Below are 15,682 nucleotides of genomic sequence, written 5' to 3'. Positions count from 1 at the left end.
CAAGGCCCTGATATTACATTTCCTACTTTGCATCATCAAGATCTTTTGCTAGTGTGTCAATGCTTTCTTTCAATAATATATCTTCTTCTATTCTCTGTATAATTCTTGTGCATCCAGTTTACTCTGACCATCTTGCATGTTTGCATGTGTGAGTTGTAAGGTAAGCTGCTGTACTTGCTGAATGACAGTATCTTTCTCATGAGTTAACTGAGCTCTTTTTTTCTTTATGATTTTAAATCTGTGTATAGCTGTTTGAATTCAGTATGTGAGTTAATCCGCTACATAATAAGTTTGCATTGTCATCATGACTCTGTCTCCATTGATTTATTTTATATTCATAATGTCATCTAGTAAGCCTTAAGTATAGATTGTTGGTTAGTTATGTTAGCCCTTAATTTCTCATGGGTATGAGTATATTTACTATGAATGTCATTTAGGTCTATGATCTCAATCTCTAGGCACTCTTTATCTTCTTGTACCAGTGCTAATTCTGCAGAGGTATATTTTGTGTAGAGCTGTGCAAATCATATGAGTTTTGGCTAATCTACACTCCATCATTTGAAGGTAAAAGAAAAAGTGCGCTGAAAGATTCACAAGATTCTGTTTTTCATCAGCTTTTGTGGAGGTCATGTATAATGTTTAATGGTCCTCACCTAGTGGGCCTTGATGCACCCATATATCTGTGCCCTCATTTTCAATCATCTGTTTTATTTCTGACCTCCATGTTTCCAAATCCCTTTGCCTGCCATCCATCGTGCAAAACCTATCTGGTTATTGCATGGTCAAGAGACTCATCCAAATCTGCACTGACATCCTGAGATGTGTTGAGTATATTGTACCTCTATAAAGCTGATCAATTAATGTATTTACCAACCTTCAATCAGCATAAACAATACCTTTTCTAAAAATGAATTTCTCACTTTCAATTTTAAAACAAACTGACCAACACTGTCTGTACATTCTATGAGACCATACAAAAGAGACCATCAGATTCCATCCACTACTGTAATCTCACATAACTGCGTGCCCTTGTGCACATTCTTTGTTACTCAATACACCAATGCATGGACACCAGTTATGCCATCAATCTAACGTCCCGGCTTGACAAAGCCCCCATTTATGAAGTATATTTTAAGTATTTAATTATCTAGCTCACAAAGGAATGGCATGCCAAGCTCACATCCCATCCCACAGTTCCACCCCACAGTTCAGGGCAAGGAACAGACAGTGTGGTATTCAAAAATTGAAATGTATTTAAAAGAATAATATCACTTCAACTCAGTTGGTCTCCAGGTTCACACCATGGAGGTCAATACAAAGCTATGTATAGTGAATCTAAAATTAAACAGTCAAACAAACGTCCCTGCCTATATGACTCTCTTGATTATAAGTCCCCAAAGGCATTTACTCATAATGTGAGATATATATATATTTCATTCTAAATTATAGTAGAAATTTCACATTTCTACTTCACAATGGTTTCTCTAGACTGCATAGCTTAACTCAATGATAGCATTTCAAGATTAAGCATATGCGTTTAAAACATTAGTTTTTCTCTGATGTTTTGCACTTGTTGGTGAGGTAGACTGACTAAGGCCTAGGAAACTGTTCTTAACCGCTCCCAATTCAGCCATTAACAGTGTATGTTGATAACTAAACTGTGTTGTATTAAAAAGTGGTAGGTAACCCATTTATTTTATTTATTTCTATTTATTTGCATTTGTAAAGTGCCTAAACCCGTGGGCAACACGGCGCTGTTCCGAACTAGTTACTTGGTACATACACTTAAAGAAGTGAACACTTTACAGTACCCACTGTGGAGTTAAGCAGGGTTGCCCTTTGGCATCCATAATCTTCAATCTATTTCTTTCTGACATAGATGACACTTTTGATCAGATTCAGTCATTTTCACCAAAAATAAATCGTCAGCAAGTAAGCCGTCTTCTCTATGCGGATGATTTAATTCTACTAGATCTTATTCCTATAGGCCTGCAAAGAAAATTAAATGCCCTAGAGAGATATGTCCAAACTAACAGACTTACTATCAATACGACAAAATCTGAAATTCTCGTGTTAGAAAATCTTACAGGCAGAAACAAAGGCAGAGTAAGTAAATTCCGCTGGTCACTAGAAAAGACGTTCCTTCAAAACACGCCATCAACAAGATACTTAGGAATGATCATCAATTCAAGCATCAATGACGCACCTTGGGTTGCCAGTGTTAAATCTAAATGTCAACAATTGACAAATCAAGCATGTATCATTCATAAAAAATATGGACAATATTCACTCCTCCTAGCCTTGGCATTTTACAAACAAAAAGCAGTACCAGCACTCATATATGGAGCGGAATGTGCATTTGGTGCCCCATGTCAGCTGTGGAATTCTCTTGAAAATATCTTTTGGACTAAGGTGCTACACTTACCTCAAGGAACTCTGACGGCGTGTATTAGATATGAACTTGGTTTAATATCAGTTCACGCCAGAATCTGCTGGAATACGTTAAATCTTTATTCGAAAATAACTAACACAAATACTCATATCCAATTTGAGATTCTAAAAATATTGAAAACTCCAAGGAACAAAATGTGCTAACGTCGTGGGTAGAGAGTTGCAAGATGATTTTGAAGAATCTTGACACTGATCTTGAAACTTTACACACTAACCCAAACTTGGTGAAAAAATACCTGTGGAGAAGAGACTGGATCGCTACAGAAGATAAAAAAAGAACTCACGAACTGATGGAAAATGTACCAAACGAAAAACGAGCATACAACGAAATTCCAAACGACCTAAAATTATTTCCAGAAGCTCGGCGACAAGTTGTGTACTTTAAATTGAAATTGAACCTATTCAAGACACAAGAGCGAAAAGGCTTATGGCAGAAAAATAAAAACATGACAAAGATCTGTAGATTCTGTGGGCTATGTGAGGAGACTTTAAAACATCTTACTCTGTTATGCATAGCCCTCAGAAAGGAACAAACAAGATGTCTTGGATATTTGATTACAAAAAGACCTTTTTTAAATGCTGATGATTGGTGGCAAATTTTGTTTGATGAGACAGAAAGAAAACTAACTTTTGCCCCTACTTTCTATATAGACATTTTAGAAAGGAAATGAAATAACTTTGAAAAGGAGATTGCCTAAGTAAACGGCCTAAAAAACTGTGGAGCAAAAATGCAACAATTTGTTGAATGGAAATTTTGTATGTTATGTTGATTGGATTTGATGATGTAATTACATTTTAAAGGTTTGTAATAAACCATATAAAATAAAAATAAAAATAAAAATAAAAAAACACTTAAAGAAGTAAACACTTTACAGTAAGGAAAAAACACAATGCAGAGGACTGGTGGAGGTTCTTGTACCTTCAAGAGTCAATAGTCTGTCATGGCAAGGTTTAGACAAAGAGCCAGGTTTTTAGAGTTTTCTTGAACATCAAATAAGACTTTTCTGCTGTTAGCAAGGGAGGGAGAGTGTTCCACTGAGATACCACTATCAGTGGGTAGCTCACCCCTCCTCTGGCACATTTGAATTTCGGTGGTGCAATTTGGTGGTCTTGGGACGTTGTGACCAGTCTGGTGGAGTTGTCTTTAAGAATTCTCTGAGATAGGTATCCAGGTGCTGTGTTTAAGAGTCATTTGTGGGTGATGGTCAGGATTTTTAAATTAATCCTTTACGTGGATAGGCAGCCAACACGCTTTTATTCTTGCTGTTGAGATATGCAGGGTAATTCATAGAAATTCGCACAACAGTGGCACACGCGGCTGGCGCACAGCGTGCCCGTGAGAATGTCTGCGCCAGCTGCGTGCGCTAAAATCGATTTCCGCACACAGCGTATTCATGGATTTTCGCATCCAAAACCAGCCCTGGCGCAGCGTGGTGCAGCGACCCTGCAGCAGCGCCAGTTACGCCCCCAAGAACGCCCTCGCGCAAGGAAAAGCCTTCAAAATCCCCAAATAATCGCAAAGGGCTGCGCTAACCCTGGACCAGTTCACAGGGCTGGCAAACAGCAAACAGCAAACGCCAAGCGGGGAACGTGTATTTCAGTGGTTCGCGGGAAGTTCCACACGCGATTGTCCTCTGTACGTGTGCATCAGGGGTGCGTGGGAAGTAACACACGCAAAAGCAGCAGGGTACGTGTATTTCAGGGGTGCGCGGGAAGTATCACACGCAAAAGCAGCAGGGTACGTGTATTTCAGGGGTGCGCGGGAAGTATCACACGCAAAAGCAGCAGGGTACGTGTATTTCAGGGGTGCGCGGGAAGTATCACACGCAAAAGCAGCAGTGTATTTCAGGGGTGCGCGGGAAGTATCACACGCAAAAGCAGCAGGGTACGTGTATCTCAGGGGTGCGCGGGAAGTATCACATGCGATTCCATCAGGGTACGTGTATTCCAGGGGTGCGCGGGAAGTATCACACGCAAAAACAGCAGGGTACGTGTATTTCAGGGGTGCGCAGGAAGTATCACACGCAAAAGCAGCAGGGTACGTGTATCTCAGGGGTGCGCAGGAAGTATCACACGCGATTCCATCAGGGTACGTGTATTCCAGGGGTGCGCGGGAAGTATCACACGCAAAAACAGCAGGGTACGTGTATTCCAGGGGTGCACGGAAAGAATCACACGCAAAAGCAGCAGGGTACGTGTATTTCAGGGGTGCGCGGGAAGTATCACATGCAAAAGCAGCAGGGTACGTGTATTTCAGGGGTGCGCGGGAAGTATCACACGCGATTCCATCAGGGTACGTGTATTACAGGGGTGCGCGGGGAGCACCACACGTGAATTGCACGTGTGGGTCCTCCCAGGTGTTCCCTCTACACCCTCCACGGCCCCTGCAGGTGGCCCACACCACAGGGGCCTACCCTGCACATGTCCTGCAGGCACCCCATCCACCATGGCCATGCCCCCCAGCCAACCCACATGTCACCTTGCACTACTGCCCACCAACGCATGTCCCTCTGCACCCCCAGCCACCAGGGGCAGCCTCCACCAGGCCCCCACCCATGTCTCCCATCACCCCCACACCCCAGCCACCAGGGGCAGCCTCCACCAGGCCCCCACTCATGTCTCCCATCACCCCCACCCCCCAGCCACCAGGGGCAGCCTCCACCAGGCCCCAACCCATGTCTCCCATCACCCCCACCCCCCAGCCACCAGGGGCAGCCTCCACCAGGCCCCCACTCATGTCTCTCACCACCCCCACCCCCCAGCCACCAGGGGCAGCCTCCACCAGGCCCCCACTCATGTCTCCCACCACCCCCACCCCCCAGCCACCAGGGGCAGCCTCCACCAGGCCCCCACTCATGTCTCCCAGCACCCCCACACCCCAGCCACCAGGGGCAGCCTCCACCAGGCCCCCACTCATGTCTCCCACCACCCCCCAGCCACCAGGGGCAGCCTCCACCAGGCCCCCACTCACGTCTCCCTGTACCCTCACCCCCCAGCAGTGCAGGGGCAGCCTCCACCAGGCCCCCACTCATGTCTCCCTGCACCCCCACCCCCCAGCCACCAGGGGCAGCCTCCACCAGGCCCCCACTCATGTCCCTATCACCCCCACCCCCCAGCCACCAGGGGCAGCCTCCACCAGGCCCCCACTCATGTCCCCTATTACCCCCACCCCCCAGCAGTGCAGGGGCAGCCTTCACCAGGCCCCCACTCATGTCTCCCACCACCCCCACCCCCCAGCCACCAGGGGCATCCGCCACCAGGCCCCCACTCATGTCCCCTATCACCCCCACCCCCCAGCAGTGCAGGGGCAGCCTCCACCAGGCCCCCACTCATGTCTCCCACCACCCCCACCCCCCAGCAGTGCAGGGGCAGCCTCCACCAGGCCCCCACTCATGTCCCCTATCACCCCCAGCCCCCGGCAGTGCAGGGGCAGCCTCCACCAGGCCCCCACTCATGTCCCCTATCACCCCCACCCCCCAGCCACCAGGGGAAGCCTCCACCAGGCCCCCACTCATGTCCCCTATCACCCCCACCCCCCAGCAGTGCAGGGCAGCCTCCACCAGGCCCCCACTCATGTCTCCCACCACCCCCACCCCCCAGCCACCAGGGGCAGCCTCCACCAGGCCCCCACTCATGTCTCCCTGCACCCCACCCCCCAGCAGTGCAGGGGCAGCCTCCACCAGGCCCCCACTCATGTCCCCTATCACCCCCACCCCCCAGCAGTGCAGGGGCAGCCTCCACCAGGCCCCCACTCATGTCTCCCACCACCCCCAACCCCCAGCCACCAGGGGCAGCCTCCACCAGGCCCCTACTCATGTCCCTATCACCCCCACCCCCCAGCCACCAGGGGCAGCCTCCACCAGGCCCCCACTCATGTCCCCTATCACCCCCACCCCCGGCAGTGCAGGGGCAGCCTCCACCAGGCCCCCACTCATGTCTCCCACCACCCCCACCCCCCAGCCACCAGGGGCAGCCTCCACCAGGCCCCCACTCATGTCCCCATATCACCCCCACCCCCCAGCAGTGCAGGGGCAGCCTCCACCAGGCCCCCACTCATGTCTCCCACCACCCCCAGTCCCCAGCAGTGCAGGGGCAGCCTCCACCAGGCCCCCACTCATGTCCCCCTGCACCCCCACCCCCCCAGCCACCAGAGGCAGCCTCCACCAGGCCCCCACCCATGTCTACCACCACCCCACCCCCCAGCAGTGCAGGGGAAGCCTCCACCAGGCCCCCACTCATGTCTCCCACCACCCCCACCCCCCAGCCACCAGGGGCAGCCTCCACCAGGCCCCCACCCCCCAGCCACCAGGGGCAGCCTCCACCAGGCCCCCACTCATGTCTCCCTGCACCCCCACCCCCCAGCAGTGCAGGGGCAGCCTCCACCAGGCCCCCACTCATGTCTCCCTGCACCCCCCACCTCCCAGCCACCAGGGGCAGCCTCCACCAAGCCCCCACCCATGTCTACCACCACCCCCACCCCCCAGCAGTGCACGGGCAGCCTCCACCAGGCCCCCACTCATGTCTCCCTGCACCCCCACCCCCAGCCTCCAGGGGCAGCCTCCACCAGGCCCCCACTCATGTCCCTATCACCCCACCCCCCAGCCACCAGGGGCAGCCTCCACCAGGCCCCCACTCATGTCTCCCACCACCCCCACCCCCCAGCAGTGCACGGGCAGCCTCCACCAGGCCCCCACTCATGTCTCCGTGCACCCCCACCCCTCAGCCACCAGGGGCAGCCTCCACCAGGCCCCCACCCATGTCTACCACAACCCCCACCCCCCAGCAGTGCAGGGGCAACCTCCACCAGGCCCCCACTCATGTCTCCCACCACCCCCACCCCCCAGCAGTGCAGGGGCAGCCTCCACCAGGCCCCCACTCATGTCCCCTATCACCCCCACCCCCCAGCCACCAGGGGCAGCCTCCACCAGGCCCCCACTCATGTCCCCTATCACCCCCACCCCCCAGCAGTGCAGGGGCAGCCTCCACCAGGCTCCCACTCATGTCTCCCACCACCCCCACCCCCCAGCCACCAGGGGCAGCCTCCACCAGGCCCCCACTCATGTCTCCCACCCCCCACCCCCCAGCAGTGCAGGGGCAGCCTCCACCAGGCCCCCACTCATGTCTCCCTGCACCCCCACCCCCCAGCCACCAGGGGCAGCCTCCACCAGGCCCCCACCCCTGTCTACCACCACCCCCACCCCTAGCAGTGCAGGGGCAGCCTCCACCAGGCCCCCACTCATGTCTCCCTGCACCCCACCCCCCAGCCACCAGGGGCAGCCTCCACCAGGCCCCCACCCATGTCTACCATAACCCCCACCCCCCAGCAGTGCAGAGGCAGCCTCCAACAGGCCCCCACTCATGACACCCTGCACCCCCACCCCCCAGCCACCAGGGGCAGCCTCCACCAGGCCCCCACCCATGTCTCCCACCACCCCCGCCCCCCAGCAGTGCAGGGGCAGCCTCCACCAGGCCCCCACTCATGTCACCCTGCACCCCCACCCCCCTGCCACCAGGGGCAGCCTCCACCAGGCCCCCACCCATGTCTACCACCACCCCCACGCCCTAGCAGTGCAGGGGCAGCCTCCACCAGGCCCCCACTCATGTCCCCTATCGCCCCCACCCCCGAGCCACCAGGGGCAGCCTCCACCAGGCCCCCACTCATGTCCCCTATCTCCCCCACCCCCCAGCAGTGCAGGGGCAGCCTCCACCAGGCCCCCACTCATGTCTCCCACCACCCCCACCCCCCAGCAGTGCACGGGCAGCCTCCACCAGGCCCCCACTCATGTCTCCGTGCACCCCCACCCCTCAGCCACCAGGGGCAGCCTCCACCAGGCCCCCACCCATGTCTACCACAACCCCCACCCCCCAGCAGTGCAGGGGCAACCTCCACCAGGCCCCCACTCATGTCTCCCACCACCCCCACCCCCCAGCAGTGCAGGGGCAGCCTCCACCAGGCCCCCACTCATGTCCCCTATCACCCCCACCCCCCAGCCACCAGGGGCAGCCTCCACCAGGCCCCCACTCATGTCCCCTATCACCCCCACCCCCCAGCAGTGCAGGGGCAGCCTCCACCAGGCTCCCACTCATGTCTCCCACCACCCCCACCCCCCAGCCACCAGGGGCAGCCTCCACCAGGCCCCCACTCATGTCTCCCACCCCCCACCCCCCAGCAGTGCAGGGGCAGCCTCCACCAGGCCCCCACTCATGTCTCCCTGCACCCCCACCCCCCAGCCACCAGGGGCAGCCTCCACCAGGCCCCCACCCCTGTCTACCACCACCCCCACCCCTAGCAGTGCAGGGGCAGCCTCCACCAGGCCCCCACTCATGTCTCCCTGCACCCCACCCCCCAGCCACCAGGGGCAGCCTCCACCAGGCCCCCACCCATGTCTACCATAACCCCCACCCCCCAGCAGTGCAGAGGCAGCCTCCAACAGGCCCCCACTCATGACACCCTGCACCCCCACCCCCCAGCCACCAGGGGCAGCCTCCACCAGGCCCCCACCCATGTCTCCCACCACCCCCGCCCCCCAGCAGTGCAGGGGCAGCCTCCACCAGGCCCCCACTCATGTCACCCTGCACCCCCACCCCCCTGCCACCAGGGGCAGCCTCCACCAGGCCCCCACCCATGTCTACCACCACCCCCACCCCCTAGCAGTGCAGGGGCAGCCTCCACCAGGCCCCCACTCATGTCCCCTATCGCCCCCACCCCCGAGCCACCAGGGGCAGCCTCCACCAGGCCCCCACTCATGTCCCCTATCTCCCCCACCCCCCAGCAGTGCAGGGGCAGCCTCCACCAGGCCCCCACTCATGTCTCCCACCACCCCCACCCCCCAGCCACCAGGGGCAGCCTCCACCAGGCCCCCACTCATGTCTCCCTGCACCCCCACCCCCAGCAGTGCAGGGGCAGCCTCCACCAGGCCCCCATTCATGTCTCACACCACCCCCACCCCCCAGCAGTGCAGGGGCAGCCTCCACCAGGCCCCCACTCATGTCTCCCTGCACCCCCACCCCCCAGCCACCAGGGGCAGCCTCCACCAGGCCCCCTCCCATGTCTACCACCACCCCCACCCCCCAGCAGTGCAGGGGCAGCCTCCACCAGGCCCCCACTTATGTCCCCCACCAACATGTCACCACAATGTAGATCCCTGGCCCTTATGGTCAGCCTCCAAATGCCAAACACCCACCCGAGTATTGCATCCACCCACTTAGAAATGGCAAAAACATGATAGAAGCCCAATTGCAAGTTTGGAAATGAACACATGTCCCTCACATACACCCAATGGGTGTCAGTGAATGTCAAAACCCATATCATGATATGCATGAAACCAATGAGATGATACTACACATTGAACTTTGAAGAAAAAATATGTATTAAAAGCAACATAAATTGAATCAAAAATAAACAAACAGTAATAGAAATTAAAAAAAAAAAAAATACCAGCAGGTCCGTGAAATAATGCAAAACCACAAATCATAATGCAAAGGAAAGGTGTCCAAAGTCACAGTCCACAAAAGTAAATCCAATACCATTGCTCCATGGCGAAATCATAATAAAAATTGAAAATCCAAAAGTCAACTATGTACAGATAAACAATCCAGGGTCCATGATCCCAACCGAAGAAATGAAACCTATCTAATAACACTACCTAAAAAAAATAACTATATACAAAAATGTGGCCCATTGTCCAAAAAAAATGCTAAACCAAAGGAAACCTAACACTAACTATAGAACTATTTACAAGGGCAGCGGGCTAGTCCGACAACTCACTTCGGGATGTTCCGGGACAGGGCATCATCGAACTCCTGCTCAATGTCCCGGAGGCGCTCCTCCTCCATGGCCCCGAGGGTCCGCAGGGCCGTCAACATGTTCCCCCCAAACTCCCTGCGGATTGCCTCGAGGCACTCGGCACGCCTCAGGGCCCTTCGCATGGAGTTCTCCGCCCTGACCATCGTGAGCCGTGCCTCTTACGCCCGCTGCCCCTCCGCATCTATGGCGTGGCCCAACCGCTGTCACATGGAAGACACTTCCCGTCCTGGGTCCTCCTGCCCTCCGGCCGATGCCTACCCCTCCGATGTGGAAGGCCTCGAGCCATCATGGCTCCCACCTCGTTGCTGCTGCTGCGCCTCTGCCCGTGCACTGCCTCCTGCTGCCTGCACATCCTCCGCTGGCTGGGGTGCAGTCGCTGATGTGGCCACCCCTGCTGGACGTCCGACTCCCGACTGTGGCAGGGATGCCTCCTCCACCAGCCTGGCCGCACCGTCAGAGGCAGCTCCACAGGGCACCCAGGTGACTGATGGGTGGGAAGATGGCACGGAGGACGACTGGCGCATAGGGGGTTCAGTTGAGGAGGGGGTGTGAGCAAGCCCCATCAAACGGAGGAATCCGGCCTGGGTGACCTGTCCCAGTAGGCCAACGCGGTCAACGAGCAATTCGAGATGACGTGCAGTCTCCTCATGAAAAGACTGCAGGTCACCTCGCATGGCCCGTTGACGCAACGCCACACCAGTCAGGACAGGCTCAACCCGGACTCGGATAGCCACGTCCGCAGGCAGAGGAAGGCCAGTTGTCGTGAGCTCATCCCCTGCCTGAAAACGGATCTGGATGTAGGCATCCCTGCTGGTGCAAGATGATGCAGTGACAGGATCAGGGACAGGATTGCACACAGGCACCTCCGCGGCGACCTGTGCTGCCTCCTGTCCCTGGCCCTGCACTGCACCACTAGCACCAGTGGAATCCCCACCTCCAGACCCCGTCTCTGTTGCTTGCACGGCCTCCTCCTCCACCAAACCCCCCACCAACCTGGATGACTCCGTGCCATCTTCCCCCGTTGGGCCCTGTGGGGTCCCAGCTGCCCCTTCTGCTGCCGAGGAGTCCAACTCCGACCTCCGCCTCTTGGACCTCCCCCCGGCAGCTGCGGCCTGGGACGTGGCACCGGACTCCTCACTCCCCGACGAGATCACAACCTGGGAGGGGAGCCGGGCCTTGCGTCTCCGGCTGGCGGTGCGATCCCGGCCGCTGTGCTCCACAGCACCTTCTCCGCCCTCTTCATCAGTTGACGCTGCAGACATGGAGAAATAAAACACAGGCATCAGGGCACTGTACAATGGACACATACACACATGACAGTTGCACATGAGTGGCATTGGCAAACCTCAGACATGGCATCACAATCGGCAACACACATGTCATTTCAACTTGCACACATGAGCCATACCACAGCCACATCGCAACTGCCAGCACCATCCATACACATACAACAGCATGAGCAGGCAAAGGTGAGCCAGACATCACATGCAACACAGGGAGTGCACTACATATGCACGCACACCACCACACTTGCATGCATGTGTACATCTCAGCCAACTGTCGCAGTGTTCCGATGGGCATCCATGTCACATCTGCCAATCAGGCTTCCACATCCCGCTGTCACATGCATCCATGTTGCATCACTGTTGCGCCCTTGTCAAATACACACACATGCACATGTACACAGTGCTGATACATGCAGCTGAAAACAACATACATGCGTGACATCACGAACATGCCCACTTACATACACATTCATCCAAACATGTGTGCCCACACAACTGCATTTGGCATGCAAGCCTACACACACAAGCACCATCCATGTCTCACACATGACAGCCCTCGCATGTGTTAGCCTCACGGTCATGTACACCCCCACCCATACTCGGCCCCATACAAACAGATGTGCAACCGGCACACTACTGGCACATCACCACACGCACATCTTACAATCATGATGCATGTACACTTACCGCTCGACTCCAGACGGGTCTGCCTCTCAAGGACCTGGACGTGGAGCGCTTGGGATATGCGTTCCAGGACCCTCATCTGATCTTCCGACAAGTGGCCCCGGCGCCCCTTAGCATCCGCTGCCTTCCCGAGGCGCCGGGCCATGTTCAGGGTCCTGGACCTGAAGTCCTCCCAGCGCTTCTTGACATGTTGGAAGTCGCGGACTGCCACCCCCTCCGCGTTGATGGCAGTCACGATGTCCGTCCAGATCCGAGTCCGTCCTTCCTTGTCGGCGCGCACACTTCCGTAGAGGGCATCATACTGCCCCAGGACTTGCTCCACCAGGACACTAACTTTCCTGGCACTGAAGCTGGTGCCCCTCTGCCTCTCTGGCCGGGGGTTGTCAGTGGTGCCAGATGTTGCAGTGCCCCACATGACAACCCCAGAGGCAGGAGTGGGTGGGCAACTGGGTCCTGGGGCTGGGCTGTGGAGCGATGGAATCCCAGTCGGGAGTCTTCGGTTCCAGCAGGGGTGGTCACGCAACAGCACCCCTGGCTGATGTGCAGGCAGCAAATGGCAGGGCACGTGGGCAGCAGGCAGTCAGGCAGCAGCAGATGGCAGGTGGGAGCGTGCTCGGGGCTCTGGGGGGCAGTAATTTGGCCTTGTGGGCAGGAGCGTGGTCTTCCGAGTGCTTACGCGTGGCCAGCTTGATACGGAGTGATTTGGCACGTGAAAATCCTGCACGTCTGCGTGTAAATCGAGGAAAGGCCCTAAGCGCGTATGCACGTCAGCAAGCATATGCGATTTCATTGGACCAAAGGCCCTTAGTGCGTAAGCGCATCTGTGACGTGACGCGCGCGGGTGTTTCCCTCATTACACGTGATGACAGAGCACACATGAATTTCCACCAATCGCGTGTGGAACTTCCTGCGCACCCCAGAAATACACGTACCCAGGCCAATCGCGTCTACGCTCACTTCCCTCCGATTACACGCGATGACAGTCGGACGTGCAGTTTTACCACGTGTGCTCGCATATGCGATTTCATTGGCCCAAAGGCCACCATGCGCAGCTGTGACGTCACGAGCATGACCGTAGAGAATGGCGCGTGTAAAAAAAAAGAGATACACGTCCGAGTGTCAAAGTGCGTAATTGGTGGAAATGGCCTCATCGCGTATGTGCGTCTGTGACGTGTGTATAAAAGGTACGTGTAGAACGCCATTTCCTTGTATGTGCTTTTCGTGGAGAGCGAGTGGGTGAAATCTGTACTTCTTGTCGGTTCACACGTGATTTACTTCACGGCGTTTCCAGTTCGTACTACCTGTCACCTCTGACAGCTTTTTCTCTTTTCCTCTTTTTCCTGGGCCTGTTTCCTCAAACAGCGTTCCCTTCTACTGTTGTCCTGTCTCCTCAGACAGCGTACAATTCTTCTTTTGGCGGGGGTGTGCCAACGCGCACACGCGCATATTTTTCACGCTTTTGTTCCTTGCAGACGGTGAGTCGCGCACGTATTTAACATCTGTGCTTATCCCGTGTGTCGCGTACCCCTTCAGAGGTCATTCTAGGCTGCGTGTGACACGCATATGTTCATTCTTGTGTTTCTGGGTGCCACAGCGTAGTGCAGGTTTATTTTTCCATGCACGTGGTCTAGGAGGGGTTGCGTGTACCTTACTTCCCTTTTTTTTGGGGTACCTGTGCGTGGCTTGACCCGTCATCTTTCCCCAGGGGTGACATACAGCCTTGCTAGAGCACTAGGGTACGATTACCATCTGGTACCAAACCCCTTTGACCCCCAATTGCCCAGGAAAATAGTTCACATCGACTCCCATATGCACAATAACATCAGTGCCATGGCTGGGAGGCGACCAAGCCGTAAGGGTGGCAAAGGTGGCCGAGCCCCAAGTGGTGGCCGTGGTGGATCTGGTAGGGGACGTGGCCGTGACTTGCAGGGTGCCCCTAGCCCCCCATGTGTGGAGGAGAAGTCAGGGACACCCATGCCCCCCCCTGGTTGAGGTTAACGTGGCTGACACCATCCATGCTCAGCCCTTGTTGGACCAGCCCACTGTGGAACCAGACCTGGCACAGGGTGACTCCATGGCTGACTTCCAGGTCAGCAGGTCTAGGCCACGTGCGCCGGTGAACGTTGGTGTCATCAGGCCACGTGGATCAGGGGCAGCTAGGTAATTTGCTGCCCCGCGTAGGCAGGCTGGGGAGGCTGCAGGGGCAGCTGCGGCTCCATCCACCCCACCTCTCACACACCCAGCCAGGACAGTGTCGGTCCAAGTCCATCATGCTGACATTCCCCCTGACACCATCACACTTGAGCTAATGCCTGCACCAACTCCCATGCTGAGTGTGCATTCCCACGCTCCTGCCCCTAGTGTCCAGAGTGGCGTAGGACACTCAGGATCCCCACCACCTTCCAAGCGGAAGAGGAAGAGTGCTCGTCCAGTAGAGGCTGATGCCCCAGACACGGCTACACAGTCCGGCCCGTCAAGGAAGCCCAGCTTCAATGAGGCCGAACTGAATGCACTTGTAGAGTATGTGTCCGCACATGACCGTGAAATGGTGATTGTTGCAGGATCCAAGACCACACCTGCACAACGTCAGGCACACTGGCAGACCATTGCGGACATCATAAGTGCCCTTGGAATCGTGAGGCGCACAGCTAATGAATGCTATAAGCGCTGGAATGACCTGAAGCGCAGGACAAAGAATAAGCTGGCCTCAAGTCATGCTGCAACTCTAGTGACTGGAGGTGGGTCTCCAGCAGACGACATAGAACTCACTCCACATGAGCAGGTTGCTGGGACCTACGTCACGGAGGAACAGATCCAAGGCGTGGGAGAACTGGCAGATTACGAGGCATTGTCCGGTGAGTGCACATGCATGTGTGCGTCATCCATGTGCATGGTGTGTGTGGGAGGGCTTCTGTTTGGGTGCCAGGTGAGGGTGTGTGTGCCTGAGTGGTTTGGGTCACCCATATGCCTCTTCCTATACATTCTTGGCACCAGCATTTGGGTATAGCAGCATCCCTTCTGCCAACATTAGACATCCAGCCCAACACCACGCCAGTTGCCCTTGGAGTGTCATCTTGCCACAACATTGTTGCTTATTTACCTCTGTTTATTCAGGCAGATTGTTTGCATACCACCACTTTTACTCGGGATTACTCAGTCCTATTGTCACATGTCTGACATGGCTATGGTACAGTGGACTGGCTTAGTTTCCTGGATTTGATTAGTTAAGACATGTCCCTGTGCTATAGGACCATTTTGGACTGGAAGCTGCAGGTGAAACATTTGAACCATTTCAATGAAAAAATCAATTACATGAGCAAACTGGACTGAATGAACAATTGGTGACCTCCTCTCCCTCTTCACTTCATGGCTAGGGTACATGCCATCTGTGTGATGGCATGTGTATTTGACCTGCCAATCACTGGCCAATGTGTGATTCCACTGCTAGGCAGCA

The sequence above is a fragment of the Ambystoma mexicanum genome, chromosome 1q, assembly GCF_040938575.1.
Source record: "Ambystoma mexicanum isolate Mex_15411 chromosome 1q, UKY_AmexF1_1, whole genome shotgun sequence".
Classification (NCBI taxonomy): domain Eukaryota; kingdom Metazoa; phylum Chordata; class Amphibia; order Caudata; family Ambystomatidae; genus Ambystoma; species Ambystoma mexicanum.
This window is presented reverse-complemented; position numbering follows the sequence as displayed.